We start from the raw sequence: 23,221 nt of genomic DNA on the forward strand, positions 1-23,221 counted from the left end.
CTTTAACTAATCAAATTAGACCAGTTCGAATTGGGCTTTAGGCCCATTAAGTCTATGTGCTCACTATCCTTCCAAACTGCTGCCCAGTTGGGTTTCCTTGTATGGTGTGGGACCCAAACATTGATCTACACATCAGCCACATGGGTTCAGCCTAGCCTCTATTACAAGGCCTTGTTGAATTCACTGTTATGGACAGTGAACCCCTGAGCCCATCACCATGGACTCTTAATGGGCCCAACACTTACACTAAGTGGTCCCTGGGCCAAGCCACCTTATAAAAACCCAAGGATTGTGGGCAGATGCAAGATTAGCCCATCATGTATTACCCTCAATGGTCTTACACTTAACCTCTCAGCCCATAATGATCAAACACTGTCCGACAAGAGAGGACCTCTCCCTCGGATGCAAGGAACAGTGTTGCACTCTTTATTCACATGGATTCCGGGAATTAAAACATTTTGCAAACATTTTGAAACCATAATATATATATATATATATACATGAAGATGAAGGTATGCTTTTAATGTTGTACGTGAAGATGAAGGTACACATATTTTGGTTAGGTGAACTTTAATAGATGGATGGGGTGGCATCTACCAACATGACTTCTACGGTTCTACCATGCATGATGATTGGAACTACAATATCAATTGTTTTAGTTCTTGTTCGTTTGCTCTGAAGTCTGACATCTAAAAGTGCAATAATTACATTTAAAGGTATTTTGGTATTGGTGAACTTTTTTTTCCTCTGAACTCTGAATGTAGAGAATGTTGTTCTGAATTCTGAATTTTGAAAATTATGAAATATCCATTTTGACCCCATATATGAGAGTTTTTGTTTGTCTTTTTAGGGGTATCACTGGAAAACAAAAAATTGTATGATTGCACTTTAAGAGATAAGAGATAAGAGGAAATGAACAATCATTTTTCTCTTAATGTTGAAAGATTCCTCCTAAGAGATAAGAATTAAGAGGAAATGAACTGGGCCTTAATCACAATTCCTTTCTCAAAATACAAATTTGTCCCTAGAAGTTCATATGTTAATATGAATTATCTACCCGTCACATGTTCCAACGGCTAGGGAGGGAAAGAAGCAATTAGTCTTATACTTGTTTGGCTTAACCTAGAAACGATATTCTCATTTCATACTCTAGAATATGGGGATAAAGAGAGAAAAAATCAACTACTACGAAAATATTCCAATATGATAATGCGTGTTGGACATACTTGCTACACAAGAATGAAACAAAAGCACCAAATTCCCTAAATCCCCAATAACAAAAAAAAAAAAAAATGTTAACAAAAATGCAGCAAGCCTAAGCAAGTAGGCCAAGCGCCTAACTGATTTCGTTTGATTATTAATCTGTAGCCATCTTGAGCTATCTACAGATCCTTGGACTGCCTTGCCCTCACAAACAGAAATGGGAATTCTCCATGTTGTGGAACTGAAAGCCACCTCTTCTCATTCACCTCTATAATCCCTACAACTCGCATACACTAGGACAATAGGTGATTCGGTACTCAGGGTTTGACCTATTGATCCTCTCTATCCTGAATCAATTCCTCACTGTGGAGGCTCCTGGATGACCTGGTTGGACTTTCAGGGTTATGTACCTTATTGTTTGACTAGATGATGATGATGTGTCGTTGTTGGCCTCCTCCACTTGCCATACTCTCCTTAGTCCCGAGAACCCAGTATTCAAATCAGCATGCTCCTGGATCTCGTTTTCTTCTGATGATATCTCTTCGAGGTACTGATGTTTGAGCTTGAACTTGAACATGAACATGAACTTGAACTTGAACTTGAGCTTGAGCTTTTACCTATAGTTACCCCACCTCCACCACCTCCTCGAATGGCTGAAACAATATAATATTCTCTTCCAGCTTGGAGTTGGTTACCATCTATGTAGAGGACTGCTTGTGCTTGGTGATAATAGCTAGGCTCAATTGTGGCCGCTGTTCGGAAAATTGAAGCCAAAACTAATAAGCCAAATATTACTTATCTACGCCACATGGTTATAAAAATAGAGAGGTTGGTGTTGGTATTAGCAATGGAGGCTTTGCAAGTTTGAAGATTTTAGCTTCAATGGGTTTGGAAGAATGCAATGTAGCTCCCCCATTTATAGAGTTGGAAATTTCAAGCCATAACTGAAAACAGTTTTATTTCTCTAAAGGGATGGAAATGTAGGTATTGTGTTCAAAGTGACATTAAATGTCTAACAATCAGTTATGTATATACATACATACATACATCAAATTAATATATAGTTACAAATAACAAGTGGCAAAATTCGGTTTGATTGAAGAGTGAGTCCATGCTTTATATTCTGGCAAATAAATTGATTTGGGTTGTAGTTTGGTAGTTGGGACTTGGGAGTTATCATGGTTAAAGCTCCATGAGCATTTATAGGAGAATTCAATTCCAGTCAACAATGACACTAGTGGATTGGAAAATTTATTTAAACAATTTCATATTCAATATTTATTTTTGGTGAGTCTAGGATTGTGTAACATGTAGCAGGCTTTATTAGTTATTTATGCTGATGAGTCTTTTATAAATGAAAATAAAAGAAGGTTAAATATTTTTTTTTCAAAATGGAGACATTGGTATTTTGTAATTGTTAGAGATTTGCTACAAGAACATCCATGTTATTAAAGAAACTCATCAATTGCACAAAAAGTTGGTTATACTCTTCTGATCAATTCAATGTTAAAAACAATTTGTTTGAAGGAAAAAATTATACTACCGGAAGGGCCGATGATTCCATGATTGATAAATAACCACCTGATTGCTTTCCACATTTATCTTTCCGGTATTATAGTTGAACCTTTTATTTAAAATGCTTAAATGAGTTTGTTTTTTTCTCCACTATTGATTTAAATTTTTTATTGCATTCCATTATCAATACAAATAATTCTTACTCATGTCACTTATTTTTATCTAATATCACCATTGTATACAACTCTATCTCCACTTATTTTTATCTATATTTTTTTCTAGAATTTTATTATTTAATTATCACGTTAGGGGTTAACTAATTTGACCTTAATAGATAAACCACTGAGCCACCACCTAGATATAGTGTTGAGAATTGTTCAGTTAAAACCAAAGAGTCAAATTGAAAATTTTAGTTTCGGTTTTTTTCGGTTTTTGGTTACTTCGGTTGTGTTAATTCGGTTTTACAAAAGTTCAGTTTCGCTTTCGATTTTAAAATTTAGAAATTTGGTTATTATATATACTACATAATTAATATCTATAACATATATTATATTATATTATATTATATTATATTAAGATATAAATGTATTTTATATATTGTATTATATATATATATATATTATATGTGTGTGTGTGTTAATATGTTAATATGTATTAATATATTAATGAAATTTGGTTTTAACCAGAAATTGAACTGAAAAATTCAGTTTCGGTTATTTTGGTTTATTTGGTTCAGTTTTTAATTGAATAAACTGATTGCTCATCCCTACCTAGATGGAAAAAACTGTTTTGCTTTTGTAGGGCTGTAATCGGATCGGATTAAGCAAAATATGAATATGATCCAATTATTAAAAATTTGCAACTAAATATGATCTAAAATCTGATTGGATTTGAAGGCCTTGGATTCGAATTTGAATCCTAACAGACTCAAGTCAAATTTTGATTTAATTCGACTTTGCTTTAATTTTAAAATACAAAAAAAATTATTTTTTAACCTCTATATATAATACATTAATGTAAATATAATATATTAAATTTATTGCATATAAATTCATACATAATATGTAGTTATATTTTTAAATATAATTATATAAAATTTATACATTAAAGTAAATAAATATTATAATATAATTAGATTTGAATGGAGTCAAATCCGAATCCGATTCGATTACATAAATACATCATCTAAATCCAAGATAATCGGATCAGATGTTTGATTAGGTTAGATTTTCAGATATCATTGACAAGCATGGATTTGGAATTAATTTTAAATTGTATATTCCATTTTCATCATTAATAAAATTACTTCTGATTTACACATTTATTTTTGTTGAATATGATAAAGGGCATTTTACAAAATAAATAACAATGTTTACAAAAATAGACAGAACCAGTGATGTTTTAAAAATAATATTCAAATCATTGAAAGACAAAAATATTTTCTTTATGGGACAAAATTACCCCTATAGGGATCTCTCTCTGTCTCTCCAAAAGCTTTAAAAATGCAACCCTCCTGTCTTTAGCGCTTTCACTCCAGCTAATAAGAACATGACTGCTTTCTCCGCAACTTGTATCGATCATTTGACCACTAGTTAAAACTGTAGTTGATGGTTCAAGGTGGTTGAATGTTGTTCTATTGACTTGATGCATAAGGTAGTTGTAATTAAAAAAAAAATAAAGTAAAAATGAAAAAGAATCAAAAGATTCAAGTATAGAATGGTCATTCACCAATATGTGTTCGGGTTGTGGCCTTATCTCTCCATGACTCAATGCTCAATGGGCTCCCATCTCTAGCATTCTCAGTGTCTCCTAGAAGTCAGAAGGTATTCAAAATGCTCACTAGCTACAACAATCAGTCTCATCTAATTATAAATTCAAATGAACATTTCGTATAAAGAGTAAAAACCTGAAATTTCTGAAATTGTCTCTCGTCTCTGGTTTTTCCTCTAAGAGAGAGATTTTATAAAGTTGGAGAGGGTGAAAATCTTGAGTTTTTGCATAAACAAACACTACAAGAAATAAGCTTTTTAACGACATGATTGAAAATTCGTCATTATAAGACATTATTAACGTTAAAATTTGTGCATCGTCAGTATTATTCAACAAGAGATTATCTTTTAATGACCAATTTAAAAAGTTGTCATTATTGATAAATTAATTCCGTCGTTAATAATGGAAAATAAAAATTTTCTAAAACAAAATAAAATAGTGACCGGTATTTGCACGGATTTCCTTCCCACTAATTTGGGTCCCAATTTCCCTCTCTCCAATTATCAAAAAATTTCCCTCTCTCCTACTCCATTAGTGGTTTCCTATTCATTAAAATCTCTCTCTCTCTCTCTCTCCACCGTCCTTACTCTTTCATCCCCTCTAATTCCTCCATCGTCTCATTTGTCATCACTGCAACTAAAATGCAATAGGCGATTAAACATTTCTTGTTTACTTGTTGTTGTTACCGATTAGAGCTTTAGACGAACAACACCGGTGAGTTATCTGCTTGCTGCCATTGCATCCTTTTGGGAGAGAAGAAACATTAACATCTTATCATTTGAATTCATAGGGTCTATAACATATCTTCGCTGCAATCCGAGCTCATTACAACCAAAATGCACCAAAGGACCAAATGTATGTTTCTCTCTCCTCTCCCCCTCTTCTACCCTAAATCCCCAATTTATTTTTTGAAAGTACTCAATCTTTGTATCTTCAAAAATTTTTCTATAACGATGGAAGTGTTCATTGAATTAAACAGAGAAGCAAACACTAATAGGTCTTTTCTAATATTTTATTTAATTATTGAATATAAACCAACTGGCTTTTCTTTTTAACATATTCCTTCTTTTGATGTATGGTATTCTATAGTCTTGACATTAGAGTTTATTGGAGAATTGCAAATGAACACTTTCAATCACTTTGAACAATTCCATTTGGTTTCCCTTCAGTAAGCTTATATTTTTTATTCTTTTGTTTTTTAATTAATAGGTTAACAAGATATGGTGGAAGAGTTTTGAATGTAGATGGTTCTTTGTTTTATCTCCCTTCTTTACTTCCCTTAAAATTTCTTCTAATAGGTGTTAAAGAGTTTGTTATCATTGAATTTCTGTTTCAGAGAATTCTCTAACTATATGATTACATCAACGTAATATTTTTTATTGTATCCACTAGTTAATTTGTTTTTGATAGTGTATGTTTAATTACCAAAGATACATAAGTTCAAGTCTAGTTGTGGACTAGGAGATGGTTTTACCTAATTCCACTGAAGCAAATAGATTTGATTTTGGAGATAGGCTGTGGAATACCATTGAATATAATAATGGTCAAATATTGCAATGATCTTTTGTTGCCAAATGATTGATTAAAAAATCTTTTGCTACCAAATGTTTCTTTTAATCTTGTATTGTGGGGTATTAGCTTGGTGGTCATTGGTTTGCCCTTAAGTTCAGAACTAATACCTCCAAGAATGAGATCCTTTCTTGCATCAATTATTATGTTTTTCTTCAAAGAGGCCTTTTAATCTCCAATGGCCCATTTGGTTCACGAATATAGGAGTTTGGAATCGAAACCTAAATGGTCCATTCCAATTCCAACTATTTGGTTGAGCAGAATCGAAATCCCATTCCCATTCCTAGTGGAAGGGCATTCCTTTCCCCTCCCTTGGGAATGGGATCCCATTCCAACTGATTCCAATTCCAATTCTGGTTCCTATTTGAAGTAAACGGGCTATGAGAATAAACCATTTTGATTCCAATTTCAAAGGATTCTGATTCTGATTATGGTTCTAATTTTGACCACGAACAAAATGGACCATAAGAAATGTGATTTTCAGCAAGGTTTGTTGGGCATCAGAGTTTTGATCTCCATTAGATGGTGTTAGAGTGTCCCTAAGACATAAGATAGATGTTTGCTTGAGGTAATTTGCTTATTGTTGGATGGTTTGTATTGACAATATGAAGATAAAAAGTTGTGAAGGTTTATTTTGTGTGTTTTTTTATTGGACAAAAAGTTTTGATCTCATGCAGATGCTACTTCATCAAGACAAATTTTATTTTTATTTTTAATTTTTTTATTGAGAACTGATTAGAGGATTTTATTAGTAAAGAATCAGTGACCAAAAGAGAAAAAAGGGTCAAGATGACCCACCTGGCATAAGCACATTAGATCTAGCCCTAGTTCTACTCTCCACTAATTCCTTTTATAGAAAGTTATAAAATGGCATTCTTTTAGACTGATGCAATTCATTGATCATGATGACTTTGGAGACGTTTTAGATATCAAATGGTGGATTTTCAAAGGAAGTGAAGGGACATTTTAATTAGTTAGAAATTTAGCAAAAATGTTTGGGAGGAACTAAGGAATTCTGGGTTAAGCATTTTAAGCCAATGTTGTAAAAACAATAGTCAATTCTTGTTGTGTCCACAATTAGGGGCTGTTTAGTTATTTCAAACTTAAAGGCTTCAATTCAAGAATATCATATAATAAAAAAACTTTAGGATCAAAATGGTAATCCCCATGCCTTTGCTTGCATCTAGGGGTGACAATGTTGACCCCACACATTCCAACAAAAGTCAATGTGGGTCAAATGACCCATTAGGGTCAGGGTGGGGTTGGATTGAGAGTACCCAATAGGGTCAAGGCAAAGGGTCAAGGTGGGGTTGGGTCGAGGGTATCCAATAGGGTCAAGGTGGAGACCCAAGCTCTGTATTTGTAATGAATTAGCTCTGTATCATTTGTATCTTCCAACACCAATTAAGACACTTGATTGCTACTTTGGGACCCAAGTTGGTTGGTATCATCCTCTTCAAGCTTTTCAAAACTTGGTATTTCTTCTTTATACGAATGGCCATAGGAATGCTAATAAATTTAATTATAAATGAATATAGTGTTGGATACTTTAAAGGTTCTATTGACAGTTGCATATATTGGGGAAGGTAGTAGACTTATTCAATAGTTAAATTTTTAATCAAAGGATCTATAAATTTAAAATGTCATTTAGCTGCTAACAAATTAAGTACTCATTCAATGCACTCTTGCAAATCATCCAAACTACTATTTGCCTTTGGTATCAACCAAAACTTAGGCAACTAGCTAGTGGTTAAATTGTGCTTGGAATATTTCTATAGAATGATGCAAGACTATTAAGTCTAATGAAAACCCATTTTCTACATTATAAGTTGGGTGAATGAAAGTATAATATGATAATTTTATAGAACTTCTTTGTGTTTGCTAAACCATCTTTATCATCTAATATTTCCATTACTGTTTAGATTATGGATCTTGTTGAGAACATATATACCTCTGTCTCAGAAAAGTCAAATAGCCCTTCGATGTTCTTGATAGTACTTCAGATCTTTATGCACGAATATAAATAAATAAAATACTGACATTTCATTATTGAACTTCTCTGTTAATAATTAATCAAGCCAAGTAAATGCTCTTGACCACATTTCATCTTATGATAAGTATATGTTTCCACATTGGGTGTTGTAATAATTGAATCCAAAAACCCTAAGTAGGTTAATATTCATTACTTCAAAATTTAGGATAGCTGATTAAAATAGCATTACTAGAAGTTTTATATTGACTTTTCTTGACTTAGTTGTACTACCGGAATTAATGTGGTACAATTGTTGCTTATCTATCAAATAAATAGATTTACATTCAACTGTACATGATTTTATATTACTTGGGAACTCACTAATCTCTCTTGCTCAGATGCCTGTAAAGAAGGTCTTCATTATTCTTTTGATGGCAGCATCTGTCCTGCTCCATTTTCCATTATAGATAGTCCTAAAAGTACCTAATCCAAGTTCTCTCAGCTCTTCAAGATATTCAATTTTAGTGATGGGTGTCTAAACACAATAGTCAAGATAGCCATATAATGATCCAGACACCTCTATCAATTTTGTCAATGCAATGGTTTTTTAGGATTCTAAAATACAAATATTCATCAAGTATTACTAATTTAATAAACAAAATAGAAAGGTGTTACAATTTATCACTAAAAGACAAAAATGAAAAGATATTTTAAGGAGAAAATTCACATTTTACAATAATTCTCAATAGAATGGTCATGTTGGTCAATGCAATCATCTGAATGAGCATATATTAAATGGCCCAACACGGAATGTTGGATCTCCTCTAAAAATATCTTTCTTAGGATATGTTCATTTTGATGGTGATAAAGGAACTAAGGTAGCAGTTACTAGTTAGTTACAAGGTGGTGGTGGTGGTGGTGGTGGTGGTGGATACGCCTTTGGGATCTCAATTTCTTGTCAATATGTACATTTTTTTAATGGGTCATGGTAAATATAGGAGAATCAAGAATTGAGGGAGTATTCAGAGATTGTAATGGAAACAATTTCGGGTCATCTTCCCTAGACCTTTAGGATATGTGACTCAACAGGAGCAGCTCCACTAGTACTATTGCAAGGACTATGGCCAAGCAATTCCCTCAAGCATGAGAAAATAATACTTGGCTAGAAAAATGACAACAACCTTATAGGATCAAAGGACAATAAATAGCTTGGTTGGTACATTAGCTATACAAGGAGTTCAAATGGATAAAATGTATTGGAGAAATGTTTCTTCAGAGGATTTAGTGTCGTAGGCAAGGAGTTATGATACCATAACAATGTGCACCATCATTGTTCTTTTCTTATTAAATCCAACATAGTTATCAGTTACCAACAAAAAATCTCAGTTACAAAAATTTGTAGTTCTTACATTCAGCCTCAATTTCTACAATGGTGGAGAGCAAGTTTTAGCATGCCATTCCTGCATTATAAGAAGGTCATATTGGATTGACGATGGTTCCCCCTCCATCTAACATGGAGAAAAGTACAACCCTTATGGCCTTAGCATAGATTGTTTTTTATCTAGCATTCTCCTGCCATAGTTATTGATTATGAGGATGAAAAGAAAAAGTGCTGTCAGATTTGGGTCTGTGTGCTTTGATCATCTTTGTAACAAAAATTTAAGGATCATGATTAAAGGATCACTTCCAAAGTATTTGTGGAGATTTAGCAAGTAGATCTTATCTCTATAATGACTTGTTTTAAAGAAACTTTGTTAAAAGAAAAAGATGGTACATATGCACAAAATCTGGAAGTCAGCTAAACTCAGCTCAATCTTGTACACAAAAATATGAAAGAGAAAAGGAGGGCATATGCATTATCACCCAATAATCAAGTTTTTCATGAAATTCATTCTAGGATTAAGATAGCATAAACCACCAAAACAAGAATATCAGACCTCCTGAAACTTGAACATGCAACTATGTGCTAGCTATATAGTAGGATTGTGAAATTCATCATAAATAAAATCCATATGTTTTTCTTCATCTCTAACATGAAAACAAAGGCTCCACTCATATTTTATCATTCTTTTTGTCCATGAACAAAAGGAATTTTACAGGATAAATGATCAAGTTTTTCATGAAATTCTTTCTAGGATTAAGATAGCATAAAAACTACCAAGACAAGAATATCAGCCCCACTGAAACTTGAATAAATAACTATGTGCTACAGACTTGGATATACATTGTGAAGTTTAGACTTCAAAGGTAATTCATGGAGAAAGTAAACCATACCCATCATGAAGAATATACATAACAAGTTGGTTCATCTAAATATTCATAAAATGACCATTAAATTGGTAAAAAATTTTCCCCCTAAGAACTCTATCCACTTAAAAAATGAATTACTTAACATTTTTTTGCTAGGTAGAAACTATTATGGAGAGTTATGTAAATGCTTAAGGAGATTTATTTGACTATCACTAAATCCTTCAATTGAAATAAATTACATAATGAGAACTTTATTATGGTTTCTTTGTTTATAACTCCTCTAAAGAGTTTTTTATGGTTGTAGGTTGTAAAGTTGGGAGTAGTGGAAGTTCTGTTGGTAGCTGAGTTAAGAGTTATTTTTCAAGAAGCATTGTTTTTGAGGAATTAAAGCTCTTAGTGGTCATTCTAAGGCTTACTCCATGGAGATACATGGATATTTTTTAGCATATTTTGACATTTAATAAATAGTTTGTTTACGTTACATGTATATACAAACATAGAATTGTTTCTTTGGCTTCTCATTAAGCAGCCATGTTTGATAAGATTTACAGGGATAATTTTATTATTTTGAACCCACCAAAACCTTTTATATATAATATTTTTTGCTTACTAGTGTTAATTTTACTAAATGTGTATTTTCTTGTTTTAAGAGTATGGATACTCATATCACAATAAAATATAGGGAATTTTAGTTATGTAAGGCTCATTCATGGGTCAAGTTCTAAACTCTGGCATACACTAATTTTAGTTATGTAAGGCTCATTAATGGGTCAAGTAAAAATTGAGATTAATAGTGACAGTATACATTGGTCATTATTACTTTTAAACTTATTAACAATGGTATTTTTAGTCGTTATTATGAGATCAATACTGACGGAATATGTCGTTGTTAATAAATTTGAATTTATTGGCGATAACTTGTGGTCATTAATACATGTTTAGTGGTGATGAGATAAGTCGTAATTAATAGTTTTGAATTAATAGCGACAAGATCTTTCGTTACTATTGCAGTACTTTTAACGACCAATAGCACCCCTTTTGGTAATAGGTTTTAACGACCAAAATTATCATTTCGTCGCCTAGACTTTTAGCAGCAAGGCCTTTAGCAACGAGTGGCGATGGTATATGATATTGTCATTAAAAACTTTCAACGACGAGTTTTGGACTTTTAATGACGATTTTTCCGGATGTTAAAAATCTATTTTCTTGTAATGAAAGCAAACTCCATCTTAGAAAATCACTTGGAACAGTGCTTTCACCTTAGGAATCACTAATTTCTGGTGCAATTGGAGATGGTGTTTTCTAAGGCACACTATTGCAATGGTGGTTCTTTGCTGAAGAACAAGAAGCGACATGGTTTTAACAAAGGGAAGCAAGGGAATTGGACAAATGACAATAGTGAGGTGGGCAATTTGGTCCCCAAAAAAATCAAGTTTTTCTCCTGCTCATGGTTTTCACAATGATTTTTTCATCTTGAATGAAATTGTGAATTGACCAAACCAGATGATTAATTATGCTAAAGTCCCTATGATAAATACATAACATTAACACTAGATAACTATCTAAATGTTTTTTTACAAAATTTCAGTATTTCTTATGTTTCTATCTTTATCTAAAGATTTATTACTTAATTATGATATTATGGGTTGAGCCATTTGACTCAAAAGATTGAGCCGTTGATCCACCACCTATATACAAAAAATGATTTTTTTGGATCAATTTTGAATTTTGTATTTCATTTATATCATTAATAGAAATAATTTGTGTTTATCACACTCATTATTGTTTATTATGGCCAATATATAATATTAGAGATGTATTCAATTTTTTTACGGTTTTCTTTTTTTTTGTGTTTTTATCATTTAATTATGGCTTCTTGGGTTTACCCATTCAACCTAAACTGTTCAACTTCTTACCCACCTCCTAGATTAAAAAAAAATAGTTTCATTTTTGGGTCAATTTAAAAATATAGGTTTTTATGCTATTAAAATTATTATGTATATATTTAGTGTAATTTAATGCTGAGAAATTAGAAAATAATATTAAATATAGGATTTGATGAGAGGGAATGTTATCTATTGCCTTAAATATGGGACTCTTTTTTGATAAGCAAAAAAAAACTCTGTTAAAACAAAAACAAAAGACAAAAAACAAAACATAGTAATCATTTTGGTACCTCATGCCTATATATGAGATTTAATGAGAGGGAATTCAATGAATTGAATAGCAGTATTTAAACTACCTTTTTGGCCCCTCACAATTGAGATAAACCAAAATAAAAAGTGATATTTTAGCTAAAAAGTCTAGAAATTTGAGACCTTAATCAAACTTTTTATAGTAGTATAGATATAGATTTGATTTTAATGCTAGACTAGAATTGTTGTGTTCCCACCTCCACCATATTATTTTATGGGTTTAACTTTTAATGCATATATTGTGTAGAATATTTAGAGATAGAGAAGTGCTTGTAATTTCCATGAACACATTTCAACGAAGTGTTTCTCTTAGAAACAACAGTTAGGGACTTGAAAGACTTTCAGGAAGGCCTTAAAATCTATGCTGTGGAATCTAGGGAGAAGAAACTTGGGCAGAGTTTAGGAGTGCTTATTTGAAAAATAAGTGCTTATTCTAATAAGCGCTTATGAGCATTTGGTAAAAAAGCATTGATTTCGAATAGGGATAATATATAGGTATTTTCAAAATAATTTGATAGGCCATGACATTCAAAAAGGAAATAAGCACTTAAAAATAAGCCCAAATTTCGGGCTTTTCAAATAAGTACTTATTCTCAAGAATATGCACTTATTCAGGCTTATTTCCCAAATATTGATAAGTGCTTATTGGCATAGTTCCGGCCCAAAAATAAGTGCTTATTCAAATCAATACATATTTTTAATCACTTTTCTAAACTTGATGGAAGCCTCTACGTTTGAGTGCTATTAAATTAAACTTCAATGCTATTCTAATGGAGAATCAGCAATGGGTGGGTGGCGAGATGCGTCAATGGCAACATCATCAAAACTAACTCAATGGCAACACTATTAACGTAGTAGAAGCTTGGGTGGCAAGAGATGCTATAAAGAAAGCAAGACGCTTGAACATAAACTACACCGAGCTGGGAGACTCCATGCTAACAATTGATAGCATTTTAGTTCCATTCATTTTTTGGATTTTGAGAAGGGGGAAAGTTGGTCAATGGGATTCTGATTCCCATTGACCAAGATACCCATGTTCTTTTTTTTTTTACATTTTGTGGGTCTACAAAAATTTTATCTTTTTTAGGTATTGGTTTCCCAGATAACTAATACCCATCTCCTAAGTGGGTAAGTAACTTTCCCACATGAAGGGAAAGTTGCCAACACTTAGATGGGTCAAAATTATCCCTTTTAATAATGATTCTTATGGATGAAATGGTCTTTGTCTTATTTTCTTGGGAAATAAAAGAACATGGGTAAATGCATTTACTCGACTAAGTGTTTCCTGGGAAATAATCACCAGAGTAAGTGCACTTACCTAGATAAATAACTTCCCAACAAGTGAAGGCAGGTGTGCTCACGATTCAGTTAACTGAATCATAGGCTTATGTTCTAAACCGAACCATAGTACTGAATTTTGGAAAACTGGTAACCAAAACCAAACTAAAGTTGATCGGTTGGTCGATTGATCGATTAGGTTAACCACCAATTTGGTTTGTTGGTTTTCAGGTTGTTTGATTTTTAAAATATATATTATAAGTAAATAATAAAAAACTAAAAATACATATAAAATATTATATTATAAATTATAAATAATGTATACTATATTATAAATATATAATGCATATATATTCATTTATATATATATATATGTATGTTTGTGTATCGGTTGGTTCAATTAACTGCTAGTTTATCCTACATGGCATACAATAGAAATCATTTCCAATACCTTTAATTGATAGTTTTTTGTATTTGTAGGTTAGGTGGTGGCTGGGTTAGGGAGGCAGTCTCTTTGTAAGACAAAGAAAGACCATGGGCAAGAGGATCAAGTCAGCGGCTAGGGCACAAAGAGTGGGTGACAAGATAAGGGATCAGTGGTGAGGATACTAGATGACTAAATGAATTTAATTGTGAGGAGGGTCTTTATTTATGGGGAAGATCCCAAGATCTTAAAAAGAAGGAGTAAGAGGTGTTTGTTTCCTATTAGGAAATGGAATATTGGATTTGTTGTCAATCATTAAGGGCGTTGTTGGGGTTTCACCACATGTCCCTATGGGGATCTCTCCAAATATTGGCTTTCCTTTCATTTGGAGATCCTCATAGCCCATGTGTGTTATTTCCCTTTGTGTGCCTTACTTAATTGACATGGCACTAATGATATCACCATCTGGTAGACGACGCCTTATTATACCTATGTGGTGCCCTGTCACGTTTGTCCCTTCGGAGTCACACATGTAGGTGACATCTAGGCTCAGTCTTTAATGAATTGGGATGTTGTAGGCTAATCACAAGCATCCATGTGGTATCAATCTAGTGTTCATTGTGCTCTGAGAGACTAACTAAGCACTATGCACCTATAATATTGATTAACTGAAATTGAACTGATACCTTTAATTTTTCAAAAATACAGAATCAATCTGAAATTTTCCATTTGGTCTCATCAATTTGGTTCATTTTTTCAGTTTTTCATCATCACCCCTCGAGAATGCATACAATAGCAATCATCTCTGATATCAAAAACCTTACTGAATGAGAATTGGAAAAGAGTAGGGGTGGCAATGAGTCGAGCTTCTCACGAGCTATTCGAGCTTGACTCGTGAGGCTCACGAGCCTAGTATAATAAATAAATAATTTTTTATTATATACATACACATACATATAAATATATATAATAAATCATTTTTATTATATATAATATTTTTATTTTTTATGTATAATAGTAAATAATTTGTATAATTCATATTTTTTTGTATGTAAAATAAAAAAATATTTTTATATGTATCATTTTTATTTTTTAGAAAAAAATATGGCTTGAAGTTGAGTTCAAGCTAAGCCGAGCTTGAACTTGTGAACTTTGAACCAAGCAGAGCTCAAGCTCAAATATCTAGCTCGAATCAAATTTGAGCCTAACACAATTTTAATGAACTAAGCTCGAATAACCAAATATTCGGCTCGAATAGACAAATATTCGGTTCGCCACCCCTCATACGAGTTAAAGTTAACGTAAACTACATTGAGCTAGGAGACTCCATGCTAACAATTGATATCAATCATCTCAGTGACTAATCTCCAATATCAAAACCAGCACTGAGTCAAAGTGAATAGTCTCTGGTCATTTCTCAAAAATAAAAAATCTCGGTCACCCATCCCTATGTTGCCAAAACTAGATGGAGCGCATTCAAATGTGGACCCTCGGATTTTGTAGGCAGCTAGACGATTACATACATCATAAGCCAGCAATCCAACAACAATGGTATCCGATTACCTAGGTACCTGATACATATGGCCCTCATTAGTCGAATTTGAACTCACAACTTTTGGTATGGTAGGTGGATACTTTGGTCTAAATTGGTACTGATGTAACCGTTTCTGGTCAAGTATCAATTTTTTTGTGATGTATCAATTCTTTGGCTAAGTACCTCGTCATCTCGTCTGCTCCCAAGTGGCCTGTGACTCAGAGGCTGAAGTGGAGCTCCCTAGTAGCGAGATGTCTGGTGGCGAGCTACCCAGTGGCAAACTGTCTGGTGGTGAGCTACCTTGTGGCGAACTGCCTGGTGGTGAGCTATCTGGTGAGCTGCTTGGTGGTGAGCTACCTGGTGGTGAGCTACCTGGTGGCAAACTGCCTTGTGGTGAGCTACCTTGATGAGCTGCTTGGTGGTGAGCTGCCTTGTGGTGAACTACCTTGATGAGTTGCTTGGTGGTGAACTACCTGGTCTATCTGGTGGTGAGCTACCTGGTGGCAAACTGCCTTGTGGTGAGCTACCTTGATGAGCTGCTTGGTGGTGAGCTGCCTTGTGGTGAACTACCTTGATGAGCTGCTTGGTGGTGAACTACCTGGTGGCGAACTGCCTTGTGGTGAGCTACCTTGATGAGTTGCTTGGTGGTGAAACCCGACTGCTCCCTACAGGAGATGATCAACTCGTCTTTATAGACGGCGAGAGATGAGGGACCCATCCTCCCTGTAGGAGATGATCTACTCATCCATGTAGATGGCGGGAGTTGAGGGACCTGCAAGAACTGAATCAGAGAACCCGGAGGTGTTTACCCGGCGAGGTCACTCCGATGGCTAAGTTAGCACTTTGATAGTAGAGAACTTAAAGATGATATTATAGAATGAGAGAGCTAGAGAGTAGGGGTTACCATCATTTTTCTCCTCCTTTCCCCTCTGGGGGGTGAGGTCTTTATATACTGGAATCCTCATGGGTTAGGTGGAGCAATTCCTGGATTCCCGCTGTGACGGGACTTGCTTGTGTGTTAGGTGGGAAAAATGCCATCAATCAGTAGGACTGTCCCTTCCCGCCTGAACTGGGGAGTTGGTGAACTAATGTGACCATTACAAAGTACGGTCCTATGGGATACAAAGTACGGAGGTGTGCTCCTCGAGGTTGTCAGGTTGGCGCCTGTGTCAGGCCGCCAGGTCGGTGCCTGGGCCAGGCCGCCAGCTCATGCCAGGGTCAGGCTGACAGCTTGTGCCAAGGCCAGGCTGCCAGCTCATGTCAGGGCCAGGTTGTGCCAGGGTCAGGCTGCCAGCTCGTGCCAAGGCCAGGTTGCCAACTCATGTCAGGGTCAGGCCATGCCAGGGCCAGGCTGCCAACTCATGCCAAGGTCATGCCTGTGCCAGGCCGTGCCTGTGCCAGGCCGCACCTGTGCCAGGCTACGCCTAGTGGTACACCATCAACTTAGCAAAGGCAAGTTGTTGCCAAAGTGTTCTCGAGTGTCACCTAGTTGTTCTGAGGTGCCAGGTGTCACAATGTTACTGGAGGGCCAAATCCGCCCTCATCATTTGCCCCGCACTCCTGAGCTGAAAGTAACTCGGCGAAGGGAGTAGATTTCTCCTTTTGGCCCGTAAGTCGACGAGCTCGTAAGCTCTGATTCAATTTCTTAGGCTCGAGGAGCTGCTTGGAAGCGAGCTGCCCATAAGGTGCTGAGGTCTCTGCCAGTTTGGTACTTTTTGCCCTTAGGCTCTAGGAGTGACTTATAGTCCACTCTTGAACTTTGCCCATGCTGAAGAAGCGACTGGGTCTTAAGTAGTAATTGTGGCCCTTAGGCTTTGGGAGGGACTCATAGTCCACTCCTGAACTTTGCCCATGCTGAAGAAGCAAATGGGTCTTAAGCAGTAATTTGGCCCGTAGGCTTTGAGAGAGACCCGTAGTCCACTCCTGAACTTTGCCCATGCTGAAGAAGCGAATGAGTCTTAAGCAGTAGTTTGGCCCGTAGGCTTTGGGAGGGACCCGTAGTCCACTCCTGAACTTTTCCCATGCTGAAGAAGCGACTGGGTCTTATGCAGTAATTGTGGCCCTTAGGCTTTGGGCGGGACCCGTAGTCCACTCTTGAACTTTGCCCATGCTGAAGAAGCGAATGGGTCTTAAGCAGTAATTTGGCGCGTAGGCTTTGTGAGGGACCCGTAGTCCACTCCTGAACTTTGCCCATGCTGAAGAAGCAACTGGGTCTTATGCAGTAATTGTGGCCCTTAGGCTTTGGGAGGGACCCGTAGTCCACTCTTGAACTTTGCCCATGCTGAAGAAGTGAATGGGTCTTAAGCAGTAATGTGGCCCTTTGGCTTTGGGAGGGACCCGTAGTCCACTCTTGACTTTGCCCATGCTGAAGAAACGACTGGGTCTTAAGCAGTAATGTGGCCCTTAGGCTTTGGGAGGGACCCGTAGTCCACTCCTGAACTTTGTCCATGCTGAAGAAGCGATTAGGTCTTATTGTAGCACCAAGGTCTCTGCTTGTGAGGTGCCGAGCTGCTTGGGTACCGAGCTGCCTGTGAGGCGTTGGGTTGACCAGGTGTCAAGCTGGATTGATGAGCTTCGTTGCTCTTTAGAGACATACAAGGAACTAAATGTCAGAGGACCCAGGGTGGCTAACCCGGTGATGTCACTCTGATGACTAAGTTAGTACTCTCATAGTAAACTGTGAGCTAGAAATCATAATCTGAGAACTAGAGCTTGCTTACTTATTTCTGAGGTTGGTGCCTTTTCAGTTCGTAAGTTTGCGCCTGGGCCAGGCCGCCATCGGCGCCCATGCCAGGTCGCGCGCATGCCACGCCAGGCCACCGGGTGGGTGCCTTAGAGCTATGATTGCGTTGCATCCGCCTCATAATGCGAGAGCTTCAGTTTCTTTGAGTTCATAAGAAATGAAAACTATAAAGCGAGAGCTCCAGTTTCTAAAAAGTGAGGGCTTAGCTTTCTGGGAGAAGAGGACTTAGCTTTTTGTAGGATGAGAACTTAGCTTTTTGTAGCGTTTCCCACATACGGCGCCAATTGATGTAACCATTTTCAGTCATGTATCAACTTTTTCGTGATGTATCAATTTTTTGGCTAAGTACCTCGTCATCTCGTCTGCTCCCAAGTGGCCTGTGACTCAGAGGCTGAAGTGGAGCTCCCTAGTGGCGAGCTGTCTGGTGGCGAGCTACCTAGTGGCGACTGGCGAACTGCCTGGTGGTGAGCTACCTTGTGGCAAACTGCCTGGTGGTGAGCTATCTGGTGAGCTACTTGGTGGTGAGCTACCTGGTGGCAAACTGCCTTGTGGTGAGCTACCTTGATGAGCTGCTTGGTGGTAAGCTACCTGGTGGCGAACTGCCTTGTGGTGAGCTACCTTGATGAGCTGCTTGGTGGTGAACTACCTAGTGGCGAACTGCCTTGTGGTGAGCTACCTTGATGAGCTGCTTGGTGGTGAAACCCGACTGCTCCCTACAGGAGATGATCAGCTCATCTTTGTAGATGGTGGGAGCTGAGGGACCCATCCTCCCTGTAGGAGATGATCTACTCATCCATGTAGACGGTGGGAGTTGAGGGACCTGCAAGAACTGAATAAGAGAACCCGAGGATGTTTACCTGGCGAGGTCACTCTGATGGCTAAGTTAGCACTTTGATAGTAGAGAGCTTGAAGATGATATTATAGAATGAGAGAGCTAGAGAGCAGGGGTTACCATCCTTTTTCTCCTCCTTTACCCTTTGGGGGGGGGGGGGGGGGGGGGGTGAGGCCTTTATATACTAGAGTCCTCGTGGGTTAGGTGGAGCAGTTCTTGGATTCCCGCTATGACGGGACCTGCTTGCGTGTTAGGTGGGAAAAATGCCATCAACCAGTAGGACTGTCCCTTCCCATCTGAATCGGGGAGTTGGTGAACTAATGTGACCGTTACAAAGTACGGTCCTATGGGATATAGAGTACGGAGGTGTGCTTTTTGAGGTTGCCAGGCCGCCAGGTCGGTGCATGCCAGGGTTAAGCTGCCAGCTCGTGTCAGGGCCAGGTCGTGCCAGGGCCAAGCTGCCAGCTCGTGCCAAGGCCATGCCTGTGCCAGGCCGTGCTTGTGCCAGGCCGTGCTTGTGCCAGGCCGCGCCTGTGCCAGGCTACGCCTAGTGGGACACCATCAACTTAACAAATGCAAGTTGTTGCCAAAGTGGTCCCGGGTGTCACCTAATTGTTTTGAGGTGCCAGGTTTTCCAATGTTACTGGAGGGCCAAATCTGCCCTCATAGATACCATTTGAATCCATTGTTGAGAGCTTGATAGGCATTTGAGCAAATGTATGATAGGGTCCTATTTGGTTTGTTGTTGAATTTGGAGTTATTTTTTCTTTATTTATTAATTTATTTCAGATGAGAAACTTGTTTTTATAAGGAGCATGTTATGTTTGGTTTCGTGGGGGTTTTCTTAAAAAATGGTGACCCACTATTTAGTTTAGCTATTTATTGAAAAATGGTGAAATATAGAAATGTCTCAATTTTCATGACTAAAGCTGTTGGGGAAGTAACAAATTCTCACTTTCCCCAATGTTCTGACGTTTCCCAAAACGCGGATCATAGAAGCTAATGTGGCAGCCCGACGTTAAGACCCGATGCATCGTAGACTATCAAAATCCAAAAAAAAAAAACTACCTCTAATCCAAAACCCCTAACCACTCGTATGCCTATGAGGAAAACATTTCCATCGTCGTTTGCACACAAAAACCTCTCGTTCGAGTTCACATCATGGTACCACTCCCAATGATAACGATGTTATTATCGAGAGATGTTCTCAATATAGGGTGGGATATACTGATAGGCTCCTTCCTTTTGACGAAATGCTATTTTGTTTTGCATAACTGCTATTTCTTGCCGCAAGTCCCACTGACCACACAATGTCTACGATTTGCTATTTGTTGCTATAACCCAATTCGAAGGTATGTCCGTCGGCCGTCGAATCCAATTTAGCCATCACCGATTATTATTATTAATTAGGAAATAATTTTTTCTTTCTTTTTTTCAGATCTCTATTGTTATCTCAGGAATATGACACTCGTCTTGAACCTCAAAACCCACAAGTTAAATATGAAAGATGAAACCCTAGAAAACCACAAATCAAACTGAAGGCAACCTCAAGAATGGAAAGAACAAAACCCAGATTTCAAAATGGAAGAAACACATCGAAGTCAAATGAATCAACAAAGCACGCATACAAGATTCACCGTTGGATTTCAATTTCACACACTATGGACATATACAGACTATTTCAGCCATTAGTTATGCTTTTACCCAACCATTGGATCTCAAAATCATCCATTGGTTTCACGTATGAGTAATTAGGACTATTAAATCAACTCCATCACACTTAAACACCAATAACTTTATGGGGTGTTACTAGAAACATCCAACTAAACAGTCAAAGGATTAAACGTTTAAAACTGGCGCTTATTGAAAAAACGTTGATCTTAAAAAACTCCCCGCAGGAAAAACACCCACAAAACCAAACAAATGCAAGATATGTATGACTTTTTTTGTCAGGTGGAATAAGATTCTCCTTCCCAAGAGGCGGAATAACCATTCCCTCAAATAGAGGAATGCTAGAAATGAGAATCAAAATCCTATTCCCTCTAAACGATAGCTGAAATTGAAATGGGCCATTTTGATTCTTATTTCAGATCATATTCCTGTGAATAAAACGTACCTTTGGATAAATAGTTGCACCCTCCCCTGAAATTTCTAGTTGTTGTTGCAACCTTCTCTAAAGTTCGGTGATTGCAATCACCTCCCTTGGAGTTTCTAATATAGTTGCAAGTAGACCCCTTTTGTTAAAATCCTCTAAAAAGAGGTAAGAAAATGTCCAAAATGTCCATACAATTACTTTTGACTAAAATGTTTGTTTTCCAATTTTCTCTTAATATCAAGGTTTAGAAACTGACTCGAACATTGAACCGCTTTGGCCACCAGTTTCTAGGTCAGAGGTTCGATCATCCAGGTCGAAATGGTCAAGGTAACTTTTTGCATCTTGACCATTGAATTAGCATATTAGGTCAGGTTAGGAAGAAATATAAATAGAGGGGAAGTATGTTGGCAGGGAAAACAAAGAAAAAAGAGAAAGGAAAGTGAAGAAAGAAAAGAGAGAAAGGAAGGGGAAGAAAGAAAAGAAAGAATGAAAAGGAAAGAAAATAAAGAATAAAAGGAAGAAGAAGAAGAAGAAGAAGAAGAAGAAGGGGGGGGGGGGACGAGGAGGAGAAGGAGGTGGTGGTGGTGGTTCACTTGCAATGACGACAACAGTGGTGGTGGCGGTGGCAGTAGCAATGGCAACAGTGACGATGGTATTAGACAGTAGCGACAAGCCAGTGGCAGTAGATCTGACCTCAGATCTCTCTCTCTCTCTCTCCCTTTTCCGCTCCCTCTCTCTCATCTCAGTGATCTCAGATATGAAATCTGAGAACTAATATCTCTATATTAGATCTGAGATCTCCTCTGTTTACACTTCTTAAAAGTTAAATAAAATCGTGAATCGTTGCTTGGGTCAAACGATTTAGCGGTTCAACCGCCCAGGTCTGTGGTTTTTGACCATTTCAATGCTTTTTTGAAGATTGACGGTCCAAAGCAAAACCGGACCCAGAGACATGACCAGTTCCCGATTTGAATGGTTCGACTATCCATGAATCTTTAACCCAAACCCTTTCCATCTCTTTTATGAAATTGATTTATTTTCCAAAATTGATTTTCATATCAATCACTCGGGTAAAGTTGCAACTTTAAATTCTCTTTTGTCATTGTTTTATGAAGTTTGTATTATTTTTTCTTAGAAATTAGCCTCAATAGTAATCACATGGGTATTTTGGACATTTTTGTACCTCTTGTTAGAAGATTCTAAGAGAGAACCTACTTGCAACTATAACATAAAGTTCAAGGGAGCTGATGCAATTATCGAACTTGAAGGAAGGTTTTAGTCACGATCAAAAACTTCAAGGGATGTTATAGAAATTTATCCTTTTTTCCATAGTCTTTGAACCATTCAATCCAGGAACCGTCCAATCAATCGGTTCCGTTTTACCCCAAACTCGATCCCTAGCCAAAAATTGTTGAATAGGTCAATGACCCGTTGACCTGCGCAATCGATCCATTAACCCGGTCAACTCATTCAATGGTTTTGGTCATTTTTTTTATTTTAATTATTTTTTTTTATTTTTGTCAGAACAGGCTATCTGTTAAAGCCGGACATTTGAACCATCGACCCAAAAACCGGTGGCCAGAACGGTTCCGGGTCGCTTTTTAAAACATTGTTCCGTTTTTTTTTTTCCTATTATTCCACGTGAAGATTCAATCACTTGGTGGGTTATTGACTTATTGTCTGAAACCACCCGTCATACCCTGGCCCGAATCTTGTGAGATCCGAAACATACACGAACAGAATTGGGTATAGGCTTTTAGACCCGGGTCGGATTCTCTAGTGGGATCCACGTAGTAGGCACACGGCGCGATAAATGCATTTATTGGTTGGAGGAAGGATTC

The 23,221-nt window shown here is 36.9% G+C and overlaps 1 pseudogene; it reads right to left on the minus strand.

Moving 5' to 3' along the window:
• Positions 1-1,382: 1,382 nt before the first annotated feature.
• On the minus strand, positions 1,383-2,925 carry LOC148801709 (miraculin-like; annotated as a pseudogene).
• Positions 2,926-23,221: the final 20,296 nt, after the last annotated feature.

This window comes from Nelumbo nucifera, chromosome 3 (genome assembly GCF_055504915.1).
Source record: "Nelumbo nucifera cultivar China Antique chromosome 3, China Antique-T2T, whole genome shotgun sequence".
Taxonomy (NCBI): domain Eukaryota; kingdom Viridiplantae; phylum Streptophyta; class Magnoliopsida; order Proteales; family Nelumbonaceae; genus Nelumbo; species Nelumbo nucifera.